This window comes from Amblyomma maculatum, chromosome 3 (genome assembly GCF_055883805.1).
Source record: "Amblyomma maculatum isolate TAMU_Amacu chromosome 3, ASM5588380v1, whole genome shotgun sequence".
In the NCBI taxonomy this organism is placed as follows: Eukaryota; Metazoa; Arthropoda; class Arachnida; order Ixodida; family Ixodidae; genus Amblyomma; species Amblyomma maculatum.
Genome location: NC_139346.1, coordinates 129,109,991 through 129,133,039, shown reverse-complemented (window position 1 = coordinate 129,133,039; position 23,049 = coordinate 129,109,991). Strand labels below are relative to the sequence as shown.

Here is a 23,049-nt window from a genome sequence, read left to right as displayed (position 1 = left end):
AAAGGCGGTTGGCCGCGCGCGGCGCTGCCGTCGAATACTGGAGGAGAAAAGTTGGCCGTCTGCTTCGCTGCGCGGCGTGGAGCCGTGGAGCGAGGCGCATCGCAGTCGCCGGGCGCCGCGGCGAAACATATGTAGGCTCCCTATGGTGGCGCTGAACGCAGCACCGCCGGTGAAGGCTCCTGGCGGGCACAAGGTGCCTATAAAGCTGTCAGTGAAGAACTGTAGCGCCTGCATGTCACCATATGATATATATTCCTAAATGCTGAGCATACACACATGCCGAAGGAGCAGCAGCAAACGCGAATGCCAGCTGGAGAGTAACAAGTTTGTTAGAGATAGTGGCCGATGATGGTAGTGGTAGCCAACGTTCGTGGTAGCTTGTGATAGGGACTGTGATGATGACAGTGATAGTTCCTGATGATGACAGTTGATATTAATAGTGACGTCATCATATATGACCGGATGTTACGCCATCATGACGTCACACCAGAGCATGTCTAATAACCAGAACTGGCGTCATCGTGACATCACGTCCAATGATGGCCGATAATGAATAAATTGTTTTACAGGAAAAGAAAGGCGTAGTATCCGTCACTTTTCCTGTGCACACTTGAACCGCGCCGTAAGGGAAGGAACGAAGGAAGATGGTAATGAAAGTGGAAATAGAGAAAGAAGAGCCGTAGTGGAGGACTGCGGAGCAATTTCCAACACCTGGGGATCTTTAACGTGCACTGATATCGCGCAGCACTCAGACACCTCTCCGTTTCGCCTCCATCGAAACGCATCCGCCGGCTGTTGGGATCGAACCCGAGTACTCCGGCACAGTAGTCGGGTATCTTAACCAATGCACCACCACGGCGGGGTCATGATAACGGATGACTTCAGACAATTCACGCATGTACGAAGCTTACCCCGCTAGGCGTCCTATCCATGTGCCCATGCTGCGCCTTTGATTTGAAGGGTGGCTGTTCCTGGCCCTACGGGGCTGGGACGGTAGGCCAACGCCGGTTGCGGCGCGGGCTAGCCAGCCACCGAATTTTATCTGTTGTAGGCCGTCATTGCACCCGCCACGCTTAGGGGGTGGAGGATGGCTGTTGCGGCGCGCGTCATTCTGTCTCTCTTCTTTTTCTTCTCTGCTTTCTCTCTTCTGTCCGCACGAGGCAGCGGAGTGAATGCACACGGACGCCTCTTCGTTTCGCCTCCATCGAAACGCAGCCGCCGAGGTCGGGTTCGAGCCCGGGTACTCCGGCACAGCAGTTGGTGCAGTGGTACGACGCCCGACTACTGTGCCGGAGTACCCGGGTTCGAACCCGACCTCGGCGGCTGCGTTTCGATGGAGGCGAAACGAAGAGGCGTCGTGTGCTGTGCGATGTCAGCTCACGTTAAAGATCCCCAGGTGGTCGAAATTACTCCGCAGCCCTCCACAACGGCTCCTCTTTCCCTCTTTCCACTTTCACTCCCATCTTCCTCCCTTCCCTTACGGCGCGGTTGCGGTGTCCACAGAAAAAAGTGAGACAGTTACCACGCCTTTCCCTTCCTTAAATAAATCAGTGAATGCTCTAGACTGAGGTCTCCCCTGATGGGGCTGGGACAAGTAGGTCACCGCCGCTTGCGGCGGGGGCTAGCCTGTCCGAATTTTTATCTGTTGTAGGCCGTTATTGCACCCGCCACCGCTTCGGTGGTGGACGACGGCTGTTGTTGTGGCGCGTGTCTTTCTCTCCCTCTTCCTTTTCTTTCTTTATTGTTTCTTCTGTCTGCACGAGGCAGCGGAGGTGGCTCAGCTGCAGAGCCAGTAGCAGGCCCGTGCATTTTCTTTTCCTTCTTCCTACAGCCACAACAACAACTTGCAGGCAGCGGAGGTGACACAGGCGAAACGAAGAGGCGTCCGTGTGCTGTGCGATGTCAGCGCACGTTAAAGATCCCCAGGTGGTCGAAATTACTCCGTAGCCCTTCACTACGGCTCCTATTTCCAATTTTCTGTGGACACCCCAACTACTCCGTAAGGGAAGAGAAGGTTGGAGTGTCCACAGAAAATTGCCCCGCTGGGATGGTGCAGTGGTAAGACGCCCGACTACTGTGCCGGAGTACCCGGGATCGAACCCGACCTCGGCGGCATGCGTTTCGATGGAGGCGAAACGAAGAGGCATCCGTGTGCTGTGCGATGTCAGCGCACGTTAAAGATCCCCAGGTGGTCGAAATTACTCCGTAGCCCTCCACTACGGCTCCTCTTTTTCTCTTTCCACTTTCACTCCCAGCTTCCTCCCTTCCCTTACGGCGCGGTTGCGGTGTCCACAGAAAACAAGACAGTTACCGCGTCTTTCCTTTCCTATAAATAAATCAATCTTCTGTCCGCACCAGGCAGCGGAGTGAATGCTCCAGACTGAGGTCTCCCCTAATGGGGCTGAGACAGGTAGTTCACCGCCGCTTGCGGCGGGGGCTAGCCTGTCCGAATTTTTATCTGTTGTAGGAAGCAGGGTGCCTCCATGTTGCCCGCGCGCCGCCGGTGCCTCCATGTTGCCTGCGCGCCGCCGTTCAGGGTAATGACACTGTACCGCTTCGCGCCGCCGCGGCGTCACTCCGGTTTTAAGCGGTGGTCCGTGCGGTCGTCATTTTGATTGATCGTAGAGACAACAAATCTCGCCTAAAATCGTTGAAATTTGCACAGTCCACGCCGGATATGTAGCGAAGGGTCTTGCGCAAATTCGGGGGTAGTCGGTGGCGAAAAACGGCCGAAAATGCTGGAAGAACGCGGAACTCATGTAGAATGTGACCGCTAGCGTCTGTGCCAGAGAGAAGAATCCCGCCTCCACTACGGCTCTGCTTTCTCTCTTTCCACTTTCACTCCCACCTTCCTCCCTTCCCTTACGGCGAGTTTGAAGTGTCCACAGGAATCAAGTGAGACAGTTACCGCGCCTTTCCCTTCCTATAAATCAATCAATCAGGTGGCTCAGCAACAGAGCCAGTAGCAGGTCCGTGAATTTTTTTTCTCTTCTTGCTACAGCCAGAACGCAACACATCGCGCTTCCTTGAACGCCGCACCACACAACATACAGAAGCAGACGCAGTAAAGCAGGAATCACGTTTCAAAGTAGTGACGAAACGCTGCAAGAAGCAGTGAACTTAGTCCAGTCATATGCTAACTAAATTGGGCTTAAATGCTCACAACCTAAATTTGAGCTACTAACTTTCAGAAGGAACGCAAGACAAAGGAGACAGTCGTCCTGCGAGGGTTCTACCAACGCCTGCTATACCCATACCTACAGTCGATGCTATTAGAGTACTCGGGCTGTTACATCCAGAGCAGCCACTATCAACAGGCCGTAAATGACTGTGCAACAAATAACTAGACTGATACACACACACACACACACACAAAAAAAAAAAAGAGAAACGGTTAGAAAGAGAGGAATGAAAGAGGCAGACATTTGTAGTCTTATCCATGCCTTTACACTAAGCAGATTCACATAGTCCCTAATCTCCGCCTCATTCAGTCTGACAGAGAGAAATTAGACTAAGCACTTACAAGTCCGTCAGTTAAACAGTCCCATTGCGGAATTCGTGACTGACTTTGCTGGCAACGTACGTTGCATTTTGGATTTCTTATTTTACGATGATTTTTACACATGGCGAAAAGCGCAGTATGGATTCTGTTTTAGGTGCCTCTTGCCCTCACAGAGAACTTAGACTATAGCTATAAATGCATATCGCTGCATTCGGGCACATGAGTGGTAAGTATTCAGCGCGCATGACTTCTCAAACGTTTTAGCTTGCCGTTACCTCGCTAGTGTAGCCACCACGTTAGGAGCGGGCAACGCATGCGAGTGGCACATGTACTACGCAACCTGAGTCGGGCGCGGCAGTGATAAAGGACAGCTCTCGCCAGAGAAGCTCAGTATTTAACGTCTTCGTTTAGGGCGGTAATATGCGGCATTTCCCGAGCTGAAGAGCTTGGTGCAGCAGTGCCATTTCGGAAGGACTCAAGTGTCGGCTTCCGACCCCAACCGTCTAATACACGATCCAGGCAGGTAAGCCATAACCTCATAACGCGTATATCTCGTGTCCATGCTAAAAATATACGCATTGATGAGGGAACGTAATGGCGTCCTCCAAGCAAATGACGGTCGATAGCACCTTTGAATACAAAGTTGAGTAGATAGGTTTAGTCGGATAATTGTTACCACTGTAAAGTGTAGTTCGCGGAGCAAATAATAAAAAATATACCTCCGTCGAGCCGGATTCGAACCAGCGACCTATGGATGTCCGCAGTAGGAAACCTCTACAGTCCACCGCTCTACCAACTGAGCTATCGACGGGGACGGAGATAAAACCGGCTTGTTTTCTTCAAGCGCGTCCTCTCTGCCCCCTTTCCACAACAAGCTAGCGTGGCAGCGTATCGTTTTACTCTTGACAGGACAATGGCCGCGAGCGGTTTGCTCAGTTCACCTTCTCGCACTGCGTATTGCGAGTTTCGTTTTTCTTCGCTTTGGTTTTCTTTTTCATTGCAGATGAAAATGATTTTAAGGAAAACAAGTTCTGCAAAGCCGCCTTGCTCTGAACTACGGATTGAAGGAATGGACAGAGAAGTGAGCAGAAAGATATAAAGGAGCACTAGTTAAGGAATGCCTACATTCGAGTTGCCTAGCGGCTTCTGTGTAAAGTTTCGTTTCTTCGCTGCACCCCGCCCCACGATTTTCACGTGTGTTTGCCTCTTATATGCGACACGCCCCTTCTTCAACTCCTCACCGCGGACTATGACGAAACCATGCACTGTCGTGAGTTCAGGCTCTGCAGGCTCTCACTGCAAAACATTCCAGAGCACTGCGCAATTTACGCTGCAGAAATGCGAAAGACTAAGAGTTGCTCTGATGCACACGATGAATCCCGTTTGCGCTCATTATCTTATCAAATAAATACACCGTCATCATCATCGCTAATGTCATCATTGTCATTATCACTAATTGCGTCATTGTCATCGCTACTATCATCTGCACGGTAGACAAGCAGAATTATGATGTGATGGCATAGTTGGTTAAAGCGCTTGGCTGGGGATACGAGGTATGGAGGCTCGATTTCCGGTGCAGATAGGATGTTTAATAAATTATTACTAGTTGATTGCTAATTAAGGAAAATAATTAATTGACATTTTACTAATGACCAAATAATGTTATGATATTGTCACTATTAAATTGTCGAGTTACGTCAATTACGTCATTAGTTTTATTGAACAAACTCCTGCTGACTAAATTTTCGAAATTGTCGCCTAACCGGATGTGACTTCACATTAGCTATAGCGGGAAAGAATCGTGGCTGACAGTATGAGCCATTAAAGGCTTTCGCCTTAAAAGAAAGCTCAGGATTTGCAGCACCGAAGAAGTTCGTCGGCGTTCAATTGTATCGTCTTTGTTGTGCCAAGAGTCGGTCCCTTGGTACTCCTCATCATTTCGTGATCGAGAGCTACCAGCTCCCTTGGCGGTAGTGATGACTCCAAGCCAGCGTCGATGAGATGAACAAAAGGCATCTTTATTGGCCTCGAGATCGAGCAGAGTCGTCACCTTGCGGCTCAGCGGCGAAACCTACTCAATGTGGATGCGTTTTCGCGTCGCGTGCCAGCCCGCACTGATTTACGCGCGCGCATGCGGCGTGTACAGGAGTGTTCTTTTGTTTCGCGGTTCCTGTGAGCTTTTGCTTACCTATATGCTTCTTGCAAAATAAATATGAACAGTCTATAACCCCACGCTTCATTAAAAAAAAATACTTGTCCGTATCGAGCATGTCATGCTTGGATAAGGACATCATTCATCGCGGTCTTCGGCGCTTGAGATCCTTTGACATGCAATGTCTCAAACGAAGTGGTGCTGTCGTTACCGCCGTGTCAAAGCAAAACAGGTCGCTGCCGTCAATAAAAGTTAATGCAAACGCTCAGAAATCGCATATTCCCGTTTCTTTGGAATAGCGCAGCTACTGAAACATATGTCACCGCGGACTGCTTCATATAGTAGAATGCAGTTTGAACAGACCACTCTCCTACTATATGCCTTCTGTATTCACGATAGAGTTGTGTGAGTACTTATTTTTATTTATTTATTTATTTTTTTTTTTTTGCTTTTGGACCTCTGTCGCGGTGTCTCAATGGTAAGGGCGCTCGACTGCTGGTTTTGAGAACGGGGGATTCAATCACAACCGTTTCGAAAGGTGCTCCTCTGCTGTGGGATTTGACTGCACAATAAACAATCCCACGTGGTAAATGTGGTGTTAATAATGAAAAAAAAAACGACACCGAAACCAGCCTCTGTAATCATCCGTCATAGCCGATGCCGCTTTTATGCGTTAAACCTGGGCCAATATGCATTTCTTTTCTCCTTTTTTTTTTTGTTGTTGAAGGCTTCTGTGCATCCGTAAAAGTTTTAGTGAGCACATTTTGCATTAGAGAAATGTTCGAATGTTTCAGAAACATATTCCCTGCACCTAATTTTTACTCTAAATATTACATAATGCACCTAGATTAATGTACTTTAATGGTAGCCTATTATAATTATTATAATCCCTTTTAGTCCAAGTGCTGTCTTCCGAGCAAACTCGTCGTTACTGACAAGGGGAGTAAAACAGCTTCATGCGGGCTTAAATATCAGTGTTTAGTTCGGGAATAAATACATCTTTATAATCGCATGATAAGATGACCTCCATTTCTTTCGGAATAGTTTTATATCCGGCATCTGTTTTGGAAGCAACCCTAATATTTTACTTCGCATAAGATTTAGTCACTGCTAAATAATTAGCGACAAAGAAATTTTCAGCCTGTAAAATTGCTTCCCAGAACATGACAGTGCCCATGCGCAGTTTATAACGATGTCTTCGCAGCGAGTAATTCGTAGCTTGCACTTTAACTTTACTGAAAATTAATCGCTGATTATTGTAAATTGTGTCAAGTGTGTAAAAGTTCTCTCACACGGAAAAATTTATTGGCATTGCAAAACAAAATAATTACACTACTAATTTACCGTTATACATTAATATGACACACATCAGAAATCCCTTATACTTTCCTCGGTTTCAGAAAATCATTTACAGTTAGTGGCGCATGCAGTAATACATCACATTCTATGTCTGTGGCCGCAAAAAAGCATCTCGGCAAATTCAATCCACTCAGCGCTGTACACGTGAACAATCAGCTTTCCTGTCCGGCGAGGTTTCCTGTATATTCTCGGTGTGATCTCATTTTTGGGGAATACTTGTGCATGGTTGTCTGGGGGCCAGAGTTGATGTGCACTCAGTATAAAGCAACTCGCTATGCAGTGCGCTGCCAGTGCTACATTTAACCTTCTTAATTATCGAGTCAAGTACGATATAATGAACCAGGCTTTCTCGATTCAATCTAACGTATTGCAGGTTTCTGCGCGGACTTGACACTAAATTCGCCGGTCTCACTCGCACGAGACACGCGCAAACTGTTTAAAAGTCTATAAGAAAAACAAAGCTGTCATTAGGCAGGCCCAAGCATTAGGCGCGTGAGCGCGGTACAGAGCAAGAAACGTGCGAAGTAAATCTGGAAGTCTGGTGGTTGCGTGCTTTGTTTTCCTAAAATCCGCTCTTCTTCTGCTGCATTGGCGAAATCCTTGGATCTTTTTCTGCAATATTGCAGAAATACTGCAGAAGACACGTTTTCATCGCTAACAAACCCGCCGTAAACTCAGAAGCAGACCTACGCAGCGTGCGTTTCTGCGAGCGCCGCCGGCTGCCGATCCACACTACCGGAGTGACGGTGGCGCCACCTCTAGGTCGATCTCGCGGCGAATACACTATTCACAGGGCATTGTAGTGGACAAGATCATCACAGGGGCCGAATGCTACTAGCCATACGGGACTGCTCTCGCACAGCGCCTGCCGCGGAGACTATACGTCGCGCCCTCTCCTTGCGAGCGGCACTGCAGTCGACGGACGCTCGTGACAGTCTTTCCTAGCTATCTAAACCTTCTTGGTTGTGACATTTATAAACGCAGCGGTACTGCCGGCCTCTACGTTTTTCTTATTTTCTTCAGCTCCATTGGCTGCAGCAGCACTAACGCCAGACGTCATTTTCGTCTGTTTGCGTGCTTGAAAGATCCCCGCCAGATCCGCCAGGCCGCCGCTGCATGTCAGCGAAAACTGCAGCCTTGGTTCGTCATGTAGCCACTAGCGGGAAACCATTGCCACTGAAATTGCCTAATCCGGAGGCAGCACTTAACGGCGGCCCAAGAGGTCCAATCAGCACGCGCTGCATGATCACCTGCTTCAAATCTGCCGGCGCCAGAGAGTTCCTCCTCAGGAGACCAACGCCAGGTTGTCTGGGAATTCGCGGGCATGTCTCAACATAAAGTTTGCCAATGCTTCGTTGCAGTGTGTCGCTCTTTTGCGTCACAGCACCGGCGCTTCTAAAGGGGCGTCAGTCGCAGAAATTTGGTATTCGTCTTAGCTGGAATCGCTTGCCCGGGCGCAACAGCGTCTTATCAACCGTATGTTGTCTACGGCTCCACTTGTCGTTCCTAGGAATCTATCGTTGCCAAGATACAGCATGCAGCACCATCCTGAGCGATTCAGTGAATTCGTTGTTCCATTTCGAGCACGATATTTGGGTGACGTTCATCGAGTGCTTCTATTCTTTCCGATAAAACGGTGAACTGTTTTTCTGCACGTGGGGCAAGGGAAATGGTTTTCGTTTAGCACTCCAGCTTGCTTAGAGTGTATGAATGACTCACGCACTTAATGCCACCAAATGAAAATGACATGCAATCTAACGTAATCAGGAAAACGCGATTAGGTGCTTCGGTTTGGGGTCGCACATACTCATTTAGCGTAAAACTGGAATCAGCCACATCACGTCAAACAACTCCCGACATGAAAGACCTGTTCTAGCCTAGCAGTACGAATGTGGCTGTGTGGTTTATAGGAGTATATGGTTTGACTCTGGACCCAAAGGTCATAGTGGGATCGATCCCCATCTAAAATGCGATGTTTAAATTGGCAATGACTTCAGACAGATATCGGCGAAATAGGTGAACGGAACTTCTATACAGCCAGATCATTAATAATGCTAAAAGATTTATATGTAGAAAGACGAGACTTGGCTCCTAAAGAACGTGGCGAGCATCGGCGGACAAGAACAACAGGTTTCATTTCATTTCATTTATTTTACCCTCAAGGCCCGAGGGCATTTAAGAGGGGAGTGGTAGAATGCAATAGATATATATATATACAGTGCAGTAGATTTGTAGTTATGTACAGGGTGTTACAATTCTAATCATACAATATTAGCTAACACGGAACAAAAACGCTGATGATGAATGATGGAAGCAGTAGTTCCAGGAAGGTGGTTTCAGTCCTTTGCTGTTCGCGGGAGGAGAGACACGGCTGCATGTTTAGTTTTAAAAAAAGTAATACCGATTTTATGTGAATGATCAACTCGTGACGAAACATAGGATGGGAGATGTATAAGATCGCTGCGCAGACTGCGGTTATGAAACATTATTTTATGAATTAAACAAAGACGAGCGTACTTTCGACTGCTAGCAAGAGATGTTAACTGTTACATGTTCGAACAACTCCGATTTTGTTCTAAACGGTGAATGTGTAGCTTCAGGCATCGACGCCGGCATCGTCCACGAGCAAGGTGGTGGTGGTAAGAGCATTTATTGGCTTACAAGGGCCAGGCGGTATGCTTGGATCAGCCCATAAGGGACCAGTCCTTACAAGCACTAGGTGGAGGTCCCTAGTTTGGGACCCCAGTGGCGGTTGCCGCCACCCGGGCGCGCCCGACTAAGGCTTGTTGGGCCCGTAATTCGTGGAAGCCGAGCAGGATCGCCTCTAAGTCCTCACGGGTTGGGTTGGGGATGGGTGGAATAGTCGGTTTGGAGGGGCAGGCCCACACCATGTGATAGATGTCAGAAGACACCGCTCCACAGTGCGAATAGCTGCCACTAAAGGAGGGGTGAAAATGTTTTAGGGCTGCCGGGCATAGCAATGTGATGAAAAGGCGGAGGAGGAGCCGCTCATCCGCCTTTCTGAGGCCTTTACATGGGCTGGGGTAAAGGCGATGACAATTTTGATAGTACGTCGTGATATCTTTGAAGGTGTAGACCGAATTAAAATCGGGTTCCTGATCGGGTGGGTAAGAGGAAACAGCCCGGTGAGAAATCACGCGGGCGTCGGCGTCTGCTGCCTGGTTTCCTGCCAAACCCTGATGAGCAGGGGCTCATTTAAGGTAACGGTTTGCGGGGTCCGTATCACGTATGCAATTTAAGTAGATTTATAGGCTAGGAAGGGAGTCCACCCTTGTTTGACGTTCCGACAGGCTCCTCGCGAGTCGATAATTATGTATTTTGAATCTGAGTGTGAGGCCGCGCGAGCAATCGCCACCTCTTCTGCGTGTGTTGTACTGTGGGCTCTGAAGGTGAGACCGTTAACCGTTTTGCTGTTGTGAACTACAGCGGCCGTGTACCATCCCCCGTGGTGAAGGCCGGCGGCGTCCACGTAGTATACACCTGTTTGTTGCCATAATGTCGGGCTAGGGCTTGCGCTAGTGCCAAGCGCCGACCATTATGATCTTCGTGTGACATATTGGCTGGAAGAGGCCACACACAGAGGGAGGGCGCGCCTCCACAGTTTTGGGATGCGAAACCTGTCTTCTATGAGATTGGTGTGTTCGATACGGAGTTGAGCAAGAAGGCGGCGTCCCGACTCCGTTTTCGATAAAGGCGTGTACTGGCTTGTAAAGTGCGCCTCCCGGAGCTCCTGGAAAGTATTCACAACCCAAGGGCTATAAGACGGCTGTTTGAAGTATTGATAGGTCTAGGGCAGGCTTAATAATTTTGCGAAGAATGACCTCAAGGGCATCCTTCTCTTATCTCTGTAGGTGGAGATAAGGTGTCAAATAGAGAATCCGACTGGTCACGAAGGCGTTTGCCAGCCGCAAGGCATCCTTACTTTGTAACCCCCCGAGTTTGTTTGAAACCCGGCGGATCATGCAGCCCACCTGGCCCCCAACATTACGGAGTTTGGCCAATGAAGTGTCTGACTGTCTGTGTTTGTGGATGCAAAGTTCGAGTACGCGTATCTCATCAGCTTCGTGTATGAGACCACTGTATAAAGAAAGAGTGTTTTGAGTTGGGCACATTGGCGGGGGGCGGAGGTGCACAAATTCCAAATTTGTGGGGAACACTGAAGACCGCAGCAGCGGGCGTAGCGGTCTGCTATCGTCGCCACTGCGCAGCTCCAGTGATGGCGATAACACCGCTAAAAACCCTTGCTGTCACACTACTACCCTCCCTGAACTCAACCCCCCCACCCCCCAATTTAGCTCAAAGAAATCGAAAAAGAAAGCAGCAATACTACGCGCATATAGAGTATTGCGAGAGTCGTACACAGAAAACACGGACAGGCCCAGCCGATTCCGGGCAGGTGTACAGAGGTTGGTAAATCTTGTTCTGGGGGTCTTGTTTCGATGAGTAGTAAAGGCCGCTGCTGGGGGCACTCAGAGACAGTGATTGAAGCTCTGGTCGAGAGTGCTAAGCGCTACTAATTAAGAGGAAAGCTTCGGCACGCTCGAGCGATCGACCTCATAACAGGTCGTACCAGTAGATTACGCTAGCAGCGCCTCCACGGTAACATGCTTGTGGCTCCGCAAGAGACGCATAATTGCAGACCAGTTCTTTGCAGCGGGAAGGTGGGGAAAAGCGGTGACATCGGTTAAGAAGAGAAATTTGCGAAAAAAATTGTTGCATCCAATTTTCAAACATGGAATCATAACTGCATATTTAGCTGGCATCGCCCCCTGCGTCTCTGCTGCCATTAAAACGCAGTTAACAAAGTTGTACCCCTATATTCAAAGAAAGAAGATTGAATTCGCTGTTTTCATAATAATGGGATCAAAAACCCTGCCGCGTCTGTCCGTTACAGCGCGCCAAAGTAGATGCGCACATACCCATAGCTTTTACAGCACAAGTGTCCTCCCTACCTCACGCCGAGACGCGCGTCGTAATTGGTCAGGTGCCGCAGAAACGTCTGAAACTCGCCGGCGCTTCCGAGCGATGAGGAGAGGGTGAAGCCAAGTGCGCGCTAGGTCGCTAGGTTACATACTCTCAACGCGTTAAGTGGGGCGACTTCTCCAAGCTTCTCGAACGTCCGTGGCGCGCGCGCTTCCTTCGCGTGGCGGCTTGACAAATATATGCGCGCCGATCTTCATGATACAGGGGCCTCCCAGTGCGTTTAGGGCAGGTAGCTCCCCGCCGCTTGCGGCGGGGGCTAGCCTGCCGGAGAATTTTTATCTGTTGTAGGCCGTCATTGCACCCGCCACCGTTTCGGTGGTGGACGACGGCTAATGTAGCGGCGCGCGTCTTTCTCTCCCTCTTCCTTTTCTTTCTTCTCTATTTTCTCTTCTGTCTGCACGAGGCAGCGGAGGTGGCTCAGCTACAGAGCTATTAGCAGGCCCGTGCATTTTCTTTTCCTACTTCCTACAGCCACAACAACAACAACGTGTTTGAATATTATGCAATGCTGCCAGCGCGAGGGCATCAAAATTTGGACTTCTTTTTTCTAGATTTTAAAACTGTATAGCATCGCAACACGGACTAACATTGAAAACGATTCCTGGTTTTAGGTTCCTTAAATACGGGGATAAGGTGCTGTGTGACAAGGCATAGCTGATATTGCCTAACATATGAAAGATGGCGCCTGGTAACTAGTTACGCTGGAGAAATGGATCGGGTGATTTCACGTAAGATCGAAGAAAACGTGGATGCTTGATCACTTAAACTTATTTCAATTTCTTACATATATTGTTGCCTAATGACGGGAAATAAGAGATCTGCAAATAGTTGTGCCCCTAATTTTTTCTAAGCATCCGAAAATAACAATGGTGAATTGGTTTAATGCCGCCATCACATGATATGTTGTTTTGGCCAACTTGGAATAATTATTTATTTATTTCAATACCCCCATTCTCCGAAGCATCACATAAAATTAAACAGAGGAATTTTTAGCGATAAAAAACGCAATACAATACAAAATTTCCGAGCAGTGACTAGTACACAGTACAAACATTAGCAAAGCTGCTTATAGCATAGTGAAAGTAGTACAAATTTTCGACCAGTAAACTAGGACACCATGGAAACAAAGTCATGGTGCAAAAATGCAGACAGTGACTGGCGAAAAGCAAAGCAAATATCGCTTATTTACATACTGTCTAGGGAAGGTGGTTTTCAGTAATTTAACATATGTGGTGTGATCGAATCATAAAAAATCTGTGCGCGGCAGTGACTCACAAGAACTTTGTGACAAGTGACGAACGGTACGTTGGGTCTGATATAAAGTGGCTGATTGGAAGAGTTTGTCTATTTTACTTTGCTGTCTGCTTTTTTCCGTTACAGTGCACTTCGCCGTTCCTGTCGTGAAGTGTGCGGCTGGACATCGCTCTCGGTGGCTGCCCGTCGCCCGCGTAAATGTGCCAGTCCATAGCAGAAGATATGCTACCCTCTGACCCCATATCTCAGCCTTCGGGGGGGGGGGGGAGGGGGGGGTTAAGATCCTCCGTATTCGACGCCTATGCTAGTGGGGCCTCCATGTCAAAGCTACCGCCTGCAACTGCTCAGAACGGCGCACAACTGGTTGGACATAATAACAATAGATTGGAATCTTTGTGACGGCGTTTTATTTATTTCAGGAATTAAATAAGGCAACACATAGCCAATTCACGAAAACAATTCCAATATTACATTTCATATGAAGGAAAGTATACTTGTTCTAAAGGTTTTTATTTCGCATATCTTTAATTACATGGCGTCGCTTGGCTTACGTATGTACGTTTATTATTCCGCATATTTTAGTTTCCGACGCATTGCCAGGATATTTTTATGACAGAAATGAGTGTTGTATTAGTTGGCTCTGAAGTAATCTGACAGATAATATTAAATTTATTTCTCAGAGACAGCAGAAACCACCTAAACGGGCACTTTACCTACCTCCATGCGAAGTAGACCACGTTTAATGGTTTTTGAACGCTATACTACTACTGCGGATAAGTTTCTTAAGGCACACTAACGTGAATTTCGTTTATTTACGACATCACGCTAACGCTGTGCTAAATTTTCCTAACGACTGCAGAAGTTGAATAATTGAATAACAGCTTCTTCGACTCCATGCCGCTACGTGCGCGCGCAGTGATGACGACGCTGGAAAGCTATATTTGAAACAGGTGCCCTGTTTTGTAATAAAAATGAATGATGTCACCGATACCGTCATGTAGTACATAATGTAGCTCTTGAATAAATTTTCCTGGGAAAAAACTGCTTTTTGGAGCGAAAACCTGTACAACACCATTTTTGACAAGGTCACTGACGGAGATAATTTGACCTTCAAGCGACGGTTCACCGTAGGCACGTCGTGACGTCATACCACGTCACTCGATCCCCACAGCTGCCACCATAGAGCTGACAGCCGCTGCGATGGCTGCCACCTTGCTAGCTGCGGCCACGTGACCAACCACGTGACTTGCTATTCGCTAAGAAGCGGAGCGCTGTCCCACGGCCGCTCGATGGAAGCATCGAGCGACCGTGTCTGTTCGCAACCAATTTCGGAATGGAAGAAAGCACAACACAACAAGGTCGTCTACATGGCACCATCAGCAGTTACTCTGTCGCGTAGGCGGCAGGCTGCTTCAGACCCTCTGGCAGATGTGGTTGGACGAGCGGCTTTGAAGAGAAGACGAAAAGCTAGTCGCGTTGAAGAGTAACGGAGCTTCGCTCTGTAAGCAGGCTTATTTAATATGGCCATAAACTTTGTTTGGTATTATGTAAAAACTTCGACGCTGTCTTCTTATTCATCTTATATGCAAGTTAAAGCACGGTAAAATAAAGTGTGAAGACTGAAGCATCATATACCTTCGTTCCCTTCTGCAAATCAGTTGCATTTTTGGTGGAACCTGAAAATAATAAATTGTGCTTATTTGCAAATCTGTGGCTCATTTTGTCCAATATTTCCTAACTAAAGCAATAATCCGGTGTATGACGTTATCAAGATCGTTTAGGCGCCACGTCGGGGTTGATAAACTCCGAACCAGACTCAGAACAGAGGCAGTGCAGGCTCAACGCAGCCACCGGGACTCGTAGCGCAAATTGATGTGTGTTGCGACATCGGTGAGTACATGCAATGCAGTGGAGGCATTCACCAGAAACTTGTACTCGAAGGCCGTATACGCTCGCTGTATGTCAGCTATAGTTTCGATCGATAATCGCTGGGTGGGCGATTCGGGCCCTGCGCAACTGCAAGCCACCGCCTAAAGCGTAAACTTTATGAGCGAAATCTGGGTTGTTCCTCATTCGGGACACGCCTGTACGACTGATGGGCTTCGCCCGTAGCGTGCAGTCGCTCCTTTTCCTGAGTGGGTGTGGCGCTTGTTTGCGAGAAGGCGCGCTGTTTGCGGAGAGTAGAAGTAGAATTACCGAATAGGAAGCGTGGAGAGAGTCGTACTCCTGTGGCCGACACAGGCAGAGAAGAGCTGCTTCCGGACAACCCGAGATGTGGGGTTCAAGTAAGTTGTTCTTTTTTACGCGGTGTACAATGTTCACGTTCGGCTCTCACCTGGAGAGTGGACTTACTGCGATAGGGATGATGCTGTACTCCAACCGTCATTAAAATGCGCAGCTTTCGCACTGTAGCCCAGGCATGCGACTCTTATTATTTGATGCACTGGTGCCTGCCGAAGTTCTATAGCATCAAACTTTGAACTGGAGCTGTCTGATCCTGTCCAAACAGTAGGGTGACAGATGTTAGTTCTCTCCATGATATTTTTTCTGGATACTGCTTGTACCACGCTATACCTTCGCTCGGGCCATGCAAGGATAGAAATGCATGCCGGTAACTCTCGATGACAAGGCAACGCGAAAAAGGTGTCAGACCATAAAGCTAGCAGGGATATGATTTTCATATTCCTTCCTAAATCGCACAGCTTTGCAACTGTTTTCTGCGTCGTCATCCACACCAGTCTTCTGCTTAGTTCCTTGCACTCATGCGTGTTCCACGATACTTTTCGCCCAGTGCGAGGCATTGAGTGGCTGGTGTGGTTTATTTTTCGGGTCATGACAAGCAATTCATTGCACTGTAACATCATCATCTTCCGTCCGCACTCTAACAGTTCTTTCACTTCCCTATTCCCCTTTTCCCAATGTGGAGCAGAAGACCAGGATCACCTAACCGCCGACCACCGTCTCCACCTTATAAGTCATTAAATTACTTTCTCTTTCCTTCCCACCTTAGTTCAGCTGTGTGCATTAACTAAATGTGTATGTTACTCTAGTATGAAAGGGAAAAGGCAGCTCGCTACTACTTATGAATTAAAGTATCGTAGTAGGGTAGATGTAGAAAGAATTCCAAGCTTACTTATTAATTGCAGTAGCGTAGTGTATAGTAGACGTGTCGCGTTACCACTTCAACGCTTCGCTTTAACGCGGCCATTTTTTTTTAGCACAACCTCGCCCCCGCCCTTCAACAGAAATGCAGATTCCAAGACGCCGAGAAGGCAAGACTTTATTCGGACAGCAACACGAACATACAAGCAACAAGGATTCAGTGGCTTCGTTTTATAAAGGAAGCCCGGGTGCAACCGAGGCATGCTATTGGCTAGCGCTACGGTCGCACACGCGAACCATGACTGCGTACATCAGATAGCGGCACACAGTAACCAAGCGGCACACAGTAGCAAGACAGCAGCAAGCTTTATAAGCGTTGCGCCGATATAACACTTCCCCTCCAACAAAATCAGAATCTATCATACGTCAGACGATCCGGCTTCCGCTTGTCACGAGCGCTGTGCCTTGGTAACACACGTAACCCAGCATCAGTTTGTTCCGACGTTGAGGCACTTTGGGCGTGACTTGCCAGTGGAGCACAATCACTACGATCCAACACTGACTGGCTCGAGGCAGCTGTAGGAGACCGTTCACTTTCGAGCAAGTCACTTGCAAGGGGCAAATCTGTATCACTTTCGTTCACAACAGCTGGCTTCACAAAAGAACGTCGCAAATGATCAGCATGCACAAATCGCGTCTGTCCGTCTACAACCACAAGGTATGTCATTGCCGATTTCACATCCACGACCCTGCCTGGACGCCACTTCACCTGTTCCCCACGCACTGAACGCACAAACACTATCACCAACAACAAATGATCGAGGTGAACTCCTTCGCTTAAGCACTGCGAACATTCCTCTCAGATCTGGCATTTATTGCATCTTGCAGATTCGGTTTCAACAAAGATAACCTTGTGCGCAACTTCCTCCTCAAGAACAGTTCATCTGGCGATTGGCCGGTGAATGTGTGCGGCGTTGTTCTGTAAGCGAACAGAAAGTTATCTATCCTGTGCTGCAGTGATCTGGAACTTTTGTTCTTCTGGTCTTCCAGCAATTGCTTCAGCACGTTCTGCCGAGCCGTTCGACTGAGGATGATATGGCTGAGTAAGCGTGTGCTTGACCCCGTTTGTCAAAAGAAACTCCTCGAATTCTTTTGCACGAAACTGCGGCCCGTTATCTGTGACTACCTCTATCGGCAGGCCATGACTTGCGAACAACGAGCGCACCGTTTCGATCGTGCTTTGCGCCGTCGTTGACGTCATGATTTTTATTTCCAACCATTTGGAATAGGAATCTGCAGCTAGAAGAAACGTCTTTTTTTCCTTTTCAGCAAAGTCTAGATGTACCCTCTCCCAACTGCTTGTGCACCACTTCCAAGATGAAAGCGGCGCTAGTGGCCCCACGGATTTGGTGCTTTGACAAATTTCACACTGCTTCACTGCTCGTTCGAGGCAGTTGTCTATCTGTGGCCACCAAACCATTGACCTCGCAAGTGCTTTCATCTTTGTGATACCGATGTGTTGTTCATGTAACAAGCACATAACTTCACTTTGAAGCGACTGTGGTACAACGACTCTGTTGTTCCACACCAAACAGCCGCAATCGACTGAAAGCTCAAACCGCCTAACGAAGAAAGGCTGATAAAGTGTGTCCACAGCACGCGGCCATCCGTGCCATACCATTTCACGAACAGTACTAAGAACTGGATCTTTCACAGTTTCCCGCTCGATATCTTTCGCAGTTAAGGGGAGTTCACTAACGGGCGAAAAATAAAATATTTCTTCTGCCTCGTCACCGGCTTCAGGCAGTGAAAGGCGTGATAAGCCATGTGCATTGGCTATCTTTGTTCCTGCTCTGTGCAAAATGCGAAAGTTGTAGTTTGCAAGGAAAATTCCCCAGCGATGCACGCGAGCTGCAGCGACTGCATTTGTGTGGTGCTTTGCCTCAAAAATAGCGGTGAGCGACTGGTGATCGGTGATCACGTTGAACTTACGCCCATACAGATATTTATGAAATTTCTTTACTGCAAAAACAACAGCAATAGCTTTTTCCACCTGCGCGTAATTACGCTCGGCAGGAGTCATTGATCGAGATGCGAACGCAATCGGTCGCTCTACGCCCTCAATCACGTGCGACAGCACCGCGCCTAAGCCGTAAGCAGAATCGTCACATGTCAGCTGTATTTCTTTCTTTACATCATACAGTTCCAAAACCATGTCTTCACTGATCAAATTTTTACACCGTCTGAAACATGCGTCACACTGGCTCGACCACTTCCATGTGCTGCCTTTGCGCAACAGTTGATGAAGAGGTTCTAGCAAGTTTGCTAGGTCAGGCAAAAATTTGGCGTAGTAGTTTACTAGACCCAAAAATGCCTTTAGTTGAGTCACGTTAGTTGGTTGAGGCGCTTCTCGAATCGCCTTTACTTTTTCTGGTGTTGGGTGTACGCCATGCTTGTCTAGCTCATGTCCCAAGTAACAAACATTTTCTTGGAAAAATTTGCATTTCCCTGGGTTTACCCGGATGCCGTGTTTACTGAGCGTTTGTAGCACTTGCTCGGAACGGTGATAGCACTCCGTCAGGTCTTTACCTGCTGTTAACACATCGTCCAGGTAACAGGCAGTTCCAGGTATGTTTCGTAACACCTGGTCCATCACGGCCTGAAAGATTGCAGGGGCGCTTGCCACTCCGTATGGCAGTCGCCGGAACCTGAACAGTCCCATGTGCGTGTTCACCGTCAGCAATTCTTGTGCCTGCTCATCCAGCTCAAGCTGCAGGTAAGCCTTAGACAAATCCAGTAAAGTGAACACGGTCCCTCCAACCAATGACGCGAATATGTCCTCTGGCAGAGGCAGTGGATAGTGGTCGAGTTCAATACCCCGATTTACAGTCACTCTGTAATCCCCACATATCCTAATCTGCTTTTCTGCTTTCTTTGGGACGATCACTAGCGGTGTAGCCCACGCACTGATCCTCACTCTGTACACCACACCAGCCTTCTCAAGTTCAAGCAATTCATTCTCCACCTGTTCGCGCAATGCATATGGTACTGGTCTCGCCTTAGAAAAAACTGGCTGCGCATCGTTTTTCATTTTGATGCTACCAGTGAATCCCTGAATAGAACCATAACCTGGCTCAAACACATCACTGTACAGCCGTTTTAACTTGTTCTCGGCTTCCGCTGCTACCATCTGCCTGCCATCCTGCACGTTATCAACGTCACGTTGCAACTGCTGAACAGCATTGTGCAAGTCAACTTTTAGTGCCGTTATCCAATCGCGACCTAAAAGCGTCGGCATGCGAGCTCCATTTTCTTGCTTTGCTATTATCAGAGGCAGATCGTAGCTTCGGTTCTGATAAGACACCTTGACGTTTGCTACGCCTTTCACTTTGAGTGAAGTACCGTTATACACGCCTAGACGTATGTCGTCTTTCGAACATGGACGGTTTGGAAAATTTTCATCAAAGTCTCTTTCAGACATTATTGTCACAGCGGCTCCCGTGTCTAATTCCATCGGTATCTTCTTGCCATTTACTTTTACTTTAAGCACAATAGGCGGTGAGCCGTGAACTTCGTTCGTCGTACACACTGTAAGCAAGTCAGTTTCCGCCAAGGGCTCCTCAACTTTGTGCACCACCTTTGTTTTGCACATTTTTGCTACATGACCCGGCTTCGAGCATTTGAAACACATACTTTTGAGGAAAGGACAACTCACAGGCGTATGCAGTCCGCCGCATCTATGACAGACGCGAACAGTGCCTTTCCCACGTTGCTTCCTTGGGCCGTTTTGCGGGGCACGCTGCTCGTTGCTAGGGGCCTCCTCCTTTGTCGCGTGTCGCTGGCCTTGCGGGGTGGAATCCCGATGCCAGCAGATGTCCGCCGGACTGGTGGTTGACCCCTCAGGTAGCATTTCTCTGGTGTCTTTCTGAGCAGTCTCCAAGGCGGTAGCAATTTTGCAAACTCGCTCCCAGGTGACTTCATCATCAGACAGGGCAAGAAGACGGCATCGGATAGAATCCGCTCGCATTCCAGAAATCAGTCGATCCCGGAGCGCTTCTTTCAAAAAACTTCCAAACGAGCATGTGGCAGCCACTCTCTTCAGCTCGACAATGAACTGTGCCAGGCTTTCGTGCGACTCTTGCTTTCGCTGGTAGAAGTGATACCGTTCGGTAACCACTGACCACTTTGGTGCATAGTGCTGTCGGAGAACATCTGTAGCTTCTTCGTACTTGACTTCCGTGGGCTTCTTCGGCAGCAGAAGGCTACGCAGAGTCACATAAGCTTTTTCACCAAGGACAGTTAAGAAGACTTGCAGCTTCTTACTTGTGTCTATTCCCTTGGCTGTTGCGTACAGGTCAAACCTTTCCACGTAGATGTCGAAATTGCCAGAGTCCGGGCAAAACTCGCCCAACGATCCCAGAGTGGTTTTCATCACTGGTGTTCCCGCTTGCCGTGGCGTCGTCGTCGTTTCTTCAGGAGGCTTGGTCACTGCCTCTTCCTGAACGATCCCATCCTCGTCGCCATGTTATTCCGAGACGCCGAGAAGGCAAGACTTTATTCGGACAGCAACACGAACATACAAGCAACAAGGATTCAGTGGCTTCGTTTTATAAAGGAAGCCTGGGTGCAACCGAGGCATGCTGTTGGCTAGCGCTACGGTCGCACACGCGAACCATGACTGCGTACATCAGATAGCGGCACACAGTAACCAAGCGGCACACAGTAGCAAGACAGCAGCAAGCTTGATAAGCGTTGCGCCGATATAACACCTGGGTCCTTATTAGGAGTTTGCGTCGTTTTTAGAAACGTCGTCATTTCCCCGACCCAGAGTCATCTGATTGATGGAAACGTCGGAACCGGAAGTGGTAGTGACATCAATTAGATGGCTCGAGATCAGGGAGATAACGACACTCCGAAAACAACGCAAACTAAGTCTGCGGAGCCTGATCTTCGCCAGCGTCTTTGTCGCTATGCAGTGCTTCTTTTGGCAAGATACAAAGCTCTAGAATGAGGAGCCAAGTTGTTATACGTGTATAGTTGGCTATTAGTTATGAGGTAATCAATAAACACTTAGCGCGTCTTCACAGCATACTAATGAACCACGCCGCGGAGAGTAGCGTACCGCAGAAAGCGATCGTTAATTCCAAACCAAAAAGCCAATATAAAACAAGTTACAAATACTGTCAGTTCTACACATTTTGTAAGTCCTTTTTTCCACATAATATTGAAACCCCATATACTATTTGTCCCTTAATTTCAAGAAACTTTTCGACATGGACACTGCAGAAATCTTTCCACCTTCCTTTCTAGTCTTTCTCTTGTACAAACCTGGTTGCACAATGCGGCTAGTTTTCTTGGCGCTTTAAGAAGAGCACTGGCTTTATGTTGCTCGCATAATTTTTTATTTAGTGGGTCTGAAAAAAAGAATGTCTTGATTAACCGAGTTTCAAAGAGCGCCACATCAATATCTTTTCCTTACAAATATATCGTTGATTTCTTCGCGCGAGAAATTTACGTGGCAATAAACAGCAACCACAATTCTGCACACAGAAAGCAACAAAGGTGTTAGGCAAGGAGACACGATCTCCCTAGTACTATTTATAGCTTGCTTAGAAGAAGCATTCAGAGATTTGGAATGGGAACAGTTAGGGATAAGGGCAGATGGAGAATACGTCATTAATTTGCTATTCGCTAATGACATTGCCTTGCTAATTAATTCAGGAGATGAACTGCAAAGAATGATCGGGGACCTAGACAGGAAAAGTAGAAATGTAGGCTTGAAAATCAATATGCAGAAGACTAAGGTAATCTTCAACAGCCTCGGGAAGGAACTGCAGTTTACGTTAGGTAACGAAGCACTGGAAGTAGTAGGCGAATAAGTCTACTTAGTAAAGGTAATAGCCGCAGATCCGGACCATGAAAAGGAAATAACAAAAAGAATAAGATTGGGATTGAGTGCATTTGGTAAGCACTCGCAGATTGTAACTAGCAGCTTACCGGTATCGCTCAAGAGGAAAGCATACAACAGTTGCATCTTACCTGTACTCACATATGGGGCTGAAACGCGGAGGCTAACCAAGAGGGTTCTACTTAAGTTGAGGAAAACGCAGAGGGCTATGGAACGAAAAATGGTAAGGGTAACATTAAGAGATAGGAAGCGTGCACAGTGGGTCAGAGAAATAACTCAAGTTACCGACATTCTAGTGGAAATTAAGGAGAAATGGGCATCGGCAGGACATGTAGTGCGAAGAGAGGATAACCGATGGTTGCTTATGGTAACAAACTAGATTCCAAGGGAAGGAAAGTGTGAGGTGGGGCGATCGAAGGTTAGGTGCGCGGATGAGGTTAAGAAGTTGGCATGGGTGAAGTGGATGCAAGTAGCACAGGACCAGGTTAATTGGAGGAATATGGCAGAGGCCTTCGCCCTGCAGTGGGTATAGTTTGGCTGATCATGATGATGAATTATTTCTGGCGTTTCCCCAGTACTGTACAGGGACCGTATGCTGTCGGTTGAACAAAGAAATTTATTGTTCAACATTAGGCCAGGTTTCAGCTCGTCGCGTATGCCGTGGGCACGGCCTCAAGTGACCTTGAACAGCCGCAAAGAAGACGAAGAAGAAGTCGAAGAAGCAAAGACGAAGAAGACGACAAAGAAGGAGAAGCATCAGCATCAGCA

General features: G+C 47.9%; 1 non-coding gene across 1 annotated transcript; it reads right to left on the bottom strand.

Annotated features, from left to right (window-relative positions):
* Positions 1 to 4,222: 4,222 nt before the first annotated feature.
* TRNAY-GUA (transfer RNA tyrosine (anticodon GUA)) lies at positions 4,223 to 4,313 on the bottom strand. Its single transcript is given in 2 exon segments — positions 4,223 to 4,258; positions 4,277 to 4,313. It is a non-coding gene; the product is annotated as a tRNA-Tyr (tRNA).
* Positions 4,314 to 23,049: the final 18,736 nt, after the last annotated feature.